Source organism: Gorilla gorilla, chromosome 9, assembly GCF_029281585.2.
Source record: "Gorilla gorilla gorilla isolate KB3781 chromosome 9, NHGRI_mGorGor1-v2.1_pri, whole genome shotgun sequence".
In the NCBI taxonomy this organism is placed as follows: Eukaryota; Metazoa; Chordata; class Mammalia; order Primates; family Hominidae; genus Gorilla; species Gorilla gorilla.
This window is the reverse complement of record NC_073233.2, coordinates 77,319,399-77,325,493: the sequence shown is the minus strand read 5'-3', so window position 1 is coordinate 77,325,493 and position 6,095 is coordinate 77,319,399. Positions and strand designations below refer to the sequence as shown.

Below are 6,095 nucleotides of genomic sequence, written 5' to 3'. Positions count from 1 at the left end.
CATTTGCAGTTCTTGGTTCTTTGGGCCCCTGGAGTCCCCAAGGAGGAGGCTGGGCAGGCACAATTCTCCCCATTCTGCAAACAGCAAAGATGAGGCTCAGCCAAGCCAATATTCAGGGCCATGGCTGAAAGGCATGTGGCCCTCTCTCCTCCCACTCTCTTCTCTACCTCACTTCCGGGGCAAACTGTACCACCTGACGCTGCCGTAGCCGTCTGCCCTTTCCTCCCGGATGGCCTTCCCAGCCGCCCTCTCCTCAGTTCCACCCAAGCCCTCAGATATGGTGTCTCGGGGCAGCCATTTTGGTGCACCCCGAGCCAGCCCTTCCTGCGTTCTGTGTCCTCCTGGAGGATTTGTCAGGTTCCCCAGAGCTTCTAGGAGAGACGCCAAGTCCTGAACCTCAAAAGAGATGAGAGAATCACAGACCAGCGGCCCTCAAGTCCTCTTGGCCCCCCACAGTGCTGAGCACACTCTGCCTGGTGCTGAGGCTGCTGCTGGGGCTGGGCATTGTAACTTGGATGCGAGTTACCTGCTGGTCCCAGCAGCAATTGCGCCTGCACTCTGCTAGTGCCTGCACTCTTCTAGTGCTGGGCCTTCACTCATCTCCCTATGTGCATTCCAAGCAGTACCCCTAGACACTGTTACCATCCCCATTACAGCTGAGGAAACTGAGGCACGGAGGGGTGAAGTAACATTCCCACAACCACACAACACAGCAGGCATTCAGGCAGCATCTGTCTGTCTCCAGCGATTACCTTTTTGGTTCCCTCTGAAAGAAGACTTTCTAAAGGATGATTACTGCTGGGCTTTGAAGGATGAATAGAAGTTCACCAAGGAAAATGGTGCAAGGCGCAAAGGCAGGAACTGCTCTGGTCTGGGTGTGCAGACAGCCACAGGAAACTGTGGAGGCATAGACACGGAAAATAATGTGAGAAACCTTCAAACACCAGTCCAGTCTCTACCCACAAAATGGAATAAGAACGGGACCAGTCATGGAGGTTGTTTAGGGTTCAGGCTGAACCCCACCACTGCTTCTTTTCCTGGAGGTTTAGGGGGCCAGAGGCTGATCTAACATTCCGAGGCCAACCTGGCAAACACTTGCATCCAGTTCTCTACTTTCTGCCCACAGCTTTGGCCGTCACCTGTTGTGCGGTGCGGACAGACACAGCCCGTGGGAGCACACCCCAGGGCCCCCCGGTTCCTCACTCACATGGAAGTGAGCACCCACAAACCACTGCGGTGGAGACCCCCCGGTTACAAGCAAAGAAACCCACTCTCACTCCTCAAATAAAAGGGGAATACTATTACAAGGACGCAAAAGACGAGTTCTCAGGTATTGGGAATGAATTGATTCTTCCCAAAAAGATACATTCATGCCTGACCCCTAGTACCGTAGATGTGGCCTCATTTAGAGACAGGGTATTTATAGAGAGAATGGAGTTGAAATGAAGTCATGAGTCTGGGTCCTAACCCAAGAAGCCTGGTGTCACACAAAGGGGAAATTCAGACACAGGGACAGACAAGCACGGAGGGAAGGTGGTCACATGAAAACTGGGGCAGGAGTGAGACCTCGACCAGCCAGGGAACCCCAAAGACCCACAGGTATCTGTCAGGAGCCAGGGAGAAGTGAGGAAGCATGCTTCCCCAGAGTGTCTGGGGATAGCATTGCCCTGCAAACTCCTCGTCCCAGACTTTCAGCCTCTAGAACTGGGAGAATAAGTCTGTCTTCTCGAAGCCACCCAGTTTGGGGTACTTTGCTCCAGCAGCCCCAGGAAACTCTTGCAACAGCTCACTGTGGACGGGAGCTGAAAGCAGCTGGTGCTCAGTTCGAGGCTGCAGTGAACTATGATCACACCACTGTCCTCCGGCCTGGGTCACAGAGCTAGACCCTTTCTCATAAATAAATAAATAAATAAATAAATAAATAAATAAATAAATAAATAAATGGGATTTTTAAAAACTTACCAATTCAATTTCAGGGCATCTGGAAATGCCAGGGCTTCCTGGGTCTCCTTCATCCCTGCTTCTCTCTCCACATCACCACGGCCACCATTTCTCCAAGACTAGATTCTTCTGTTTCTCCTTGTCCCACACATGGCCCAGCATGGGCACCCCACCCCAATGTACTGCAGCCTTTCTGTGAAAGCACCTTTCCTCAATGGGCAATGCCTGCCAGGCCACTGGTCAGCCACAGGGGTTGGCTCAGCTCATGGGTCCTTCTCTTGCCCAGTCAGCTTTGGCCAGGGAGGAGACAGGCCATTAATGTCTACTTCCGCCTCACTTGACCTTCTCCTCTCTGTCTATTCTCTTCTGTCCACCTCTCTACTCTGTGTGTCTGTCTCAAACCTCCCTCTGCCCCTCTGTTAATAAGGACACCATCATTGGATTTGGGGCCTACCCAGATAATCCAGGATGATCCCTTCCTCTCAAGCTCCTTAACTCAATTAGCAAGTCCTTTCCTTAAGGGAAATGTCAGAGGCACATCTTCATGTCTACAGTGATAATGAATTATTAGTATCACACACACACACAAACACTTAAATTGTGAAAAAAAATCATCCTGTAGAAAAATGGGGGGAAACCTTAACAGAAGAGGAAATTTAGAGAAAAAGCTTGGATGACTAACCATTGAGAAACTGTTCAACCTAACAGGGAAATGCAAATTCAAACAAGTCATGTCATTTCACATCCTGCTCCCCCAAGATTTACAGAAATTTGGAAGTCTGACATTAGCAAGTGCTGCAGGAACATAGAGAAATGGGAACTCAGACTTTGCCAGAGTAAATTGGCCAAGGGACTTTGGAAAGCAACTTTGCCTCCTAGTGAAGCCGACTCTGGCCCTTCCCTGTGAGCCTGCAATTCCGCTCCTAACCCCAGCCCTAAGTGCTCATAAGAAGATGTGCACAAGGAAGTCCACTGCAGCATTTTTAATGGCAAATTTGAAAACAGCCTAAATGTCCATCAATAGGACAGTGGATGGATAAATTGTGCTGTTTTCACACAATAAAATACTGTGGAACAGTGAAGATGAGCACACACATCAGATATCACTAACATGACATTGAGACTAAGGAGGCATACAGCTACATACAACGTGGTGTCCTGAAGTCCCGGGATCCTGGAACACAAAAAGGACATGAGTGGAAACACTGGTGGAATTTGAGCCAAAGTGTGACTTAGTTGATGGGGATGCACCAATGTAAATGTCTTAGTTTTGATCAATGGACTGTGGTTATATAAGATGTTAAGACTAGGGGAAGCTGGTGAAGAGTGTCAGGGAACTTGGCATCTGTGCAACTCTTCTGTGAATTCAACATTATTTCAAGATGAAAAGTAAAAACAAAAGCAAGTTACAGGCAAGTATATACAATATTAGACTGCTTGTATTCAAGTGACGCTTATGGAAAATTGTTTCATATATTGTTTAGGGAGATATAAGAAGTGAGCGCATAAAGAGAGCTGAGGGCCATGCTTCTCCCCACTGCGAGTGGGGTGGGGAAGGGTTGTGGGAGACTGGGGAGGGGGAAGAGGGATGCAGGAGGGATTTCCACTACCTTGATACTGTTTTACTTCTTCAGCTGAGTAGGGGTGTGCCTAGGTGTTTATTGTATGACTCATTACACTTTTGGTATGCCTGACATATGTCATGATAATTTTTTAGAATCCTGTAAACCTTATGTAGCCCCAACTGCTCAATGCACAGGCAAAATCAACTCAAGAAATCAGCGTCAGAGAGGGGCTGGGAACCAGCCTTCAAGTTCCAGTTTGGAATCTCTCTTCACCACATGAAATGCTTCCTGGGCGGGTTTTCTGGGTGCAGGCAGGAGGTTATAAGTACTCTAACAAGTTCGAGGGGGCCCACTCCAGAAGGGCAGGTTCCAGCCACCCTGACTGGCCCAGGGCAGGGACACAGCCTCACTCCAGGCACATGGCTCCTTGCCCCTCTCTCCCTGACTCGAGACCTTGCCCAGACCTAGCCCCATGCCCAGGGTCTCCTGGCCCCTGAGTTGACTTTTGCTTCTAAACAAGGTGAAAAGGCAGTTGATGTAGCAAGTGGGGGTGGCAGTGTTCCCTGAGGGGTTGAGTGGGTGGTCCGTGTATGTGGGTGTGTGGTCACCAGGGCCCTGGCACTCAGAGAAGATGCCTGCTGTGCCCAAAGAGGGAGTGTGAGGCACACTGAGGGGGCTTTGCAAACACTGATGGTTTCTTCTCTTATTAAAGTCAGGCATCTCATTAGGGCAAACCTGAGAAATGCAGAAAAAGCAAAAAATTTAAAAATAAAAGAGAAAAACAACCACATGCCCGCTTCCCCTGCCCCCCATAACCACCACTTATGCCCTGAGTTTTTCCTTTATTTTTCTGAAGTGCAATTACTAGGTCAAAGTGAATGAATAATTAAAGACTCAATGCAAAATACCAAAGATTTGACCTTTGGTATATATAGAGAGAGGGAAAGACAGAGAGAGGAATAGAATCTCCCTCCTCTAGTGAGGGGAAGGGGATCATTTTTATAGCCCAGTTTTACTTCTTGTAAAAGTCCCATGACACCAACATTCAACAGCATTCGACCTGAGTCACCTCACCCTGAAGTTCATCATTAATTTCAACACGAGATCATTTCTTCAGCCCTGCCAGTCTTCACCTACAAAGAGGCAAGTTCTGGTTTGCAAGTGACAGTTGGTAGACGTCCTTGGAAGTCAGCTTTCTCCCCGTGCCGGTTTGCCACACAGATTTGTTCACACAGCATTTTCTTGGTAGGAACTATCTGATGAGCGGCAGACACCTCTGTGGTGGATGGACTGTGGGCTCGAGGGTCCAGAGGGGGCACTCCCTGTATTTCGAGGGCTACGAAGCTTAGCTGGCCCATATGTCTGGGCCTGGGGTTGTTTTCACAGATGGTTCTGCAGGGGTGGTGTCCGCACGGTGGTGGGTTGCACTCAGTGGATCATCTCTGCACAGAAATCCCCAGCTTAGAGCTGCACTTCGTGGCACTGAGTGTGGAAAGTGCAGTTGTTGGCCTGGTGAGGATCATCAACAGGAAGCAGGTGTTGGCCGGACTGGGGAGAGCGTGTCCCAGGCCCCCCACCACCCTCCGCCCCGCTCTCCAAGCCCGGACTGCCTCATCCGTAAGCCCGGACTGCCTCATCCGTAAGCCCGGACTGCCTCATCCGTAAGAAAGGACAAATAATACCAAACTCATAGACCTGTTGTGAGGTAAATACCTGGGCAAATTTTCATAGAGGCTTTAAATGCTTTAAACCAGGAATCTCCAAACTTCTTTTGCTGTCTTCCATTACTTAAAAAAAAAAATTTTGAGCTTGCATCCCCAGTAAAATATATATAAATTTTATTTTAATTTGTATACATGTACTTCTACCATACCAATAAGTTATAAAACATTAGGAAACACATAACAATATTGAAATTAAAAAGAATGAAATTTAGAGCTGGACATGGTGGTGCACACCTGTAGCCACGCCTACTAAGGAGGCTGAGGTGGGAGGATTGCTGGAACCCAGGAGTTCAAGGCTGCAGTGAGCTGTGATCACACCACTGTCCTCCAGCCTGTGTCACAGAGCTAGACCTTGTCTCTTAAAAAAGAAATAAATAAATAAAAATAAAAGGGATTTAAAAAAATTTACCAATTCAATTAGTTTAAAGGTTAAAGGGCTAATACAGTTTTTAATTTCTTGAGTCTGTTTCGTAAGAAATGTACCAATTCATTTACATTTTCAGATTTATTAAGCATATAGTTTACTTTAGTAGACACTATCTTTTAACTATTCTGATTTGTTCCCTTTTTCTTTTTGCTCTTTTTTTGATTGTCATTTATTCATTTTGTAAATGTACTGTATATTCATCAGGGTTATACTGAGAAACAGATTGATTTTAAGGAATCAGCTCAAAAAACTATTACAGAGTCTCACAGTATTGCCCAGGGTGGTTTTGAACTCCTGGACTCAACAATCCTCCTGCCTTGGCCTCCCAAAGTGCTGGGATTACAGGCATCAGCCGCTGCACCTGGCCTATTCCCTTGGGCATTTTTCTCTTTTCTGTTTTTGTTTCTCCATCTCTAACTTAATCAATCTTTGCAAAGC

At 47.4% G+C, this 6,095-nt stretch overlaps 1 long non-coding RNA gene across 3 annotated transcripts in view; it reads right to left on the bottom strand.

Annotated features, from left to right (window-relative positions):
- Nucleotides 1-2,658: 2,658 nt before the first annotated feature.
- LOC129525345 (uncharacterized) overlaps nucleotides 2,659-6,095 on the bottom strand; it is a 71,496-nt gene continuing 68,059 nt past the window's right edge. For 2 of the 3 annotated variants that reach the window (XR_010129149.1, XR_010129150.1), the window contains exon 3: nucleotides 2,659-3,115. This is a non-coding gene — a long non-coding RNA (uncharacterized lncRNA). Of the gene's footprint in view, nucleotides 3,116-4,333; nucleotides 5,016-6,095 lie in introns of those variants that run through there. The other variant, XR_008669579.2, reaches the window with a different exon arrangement.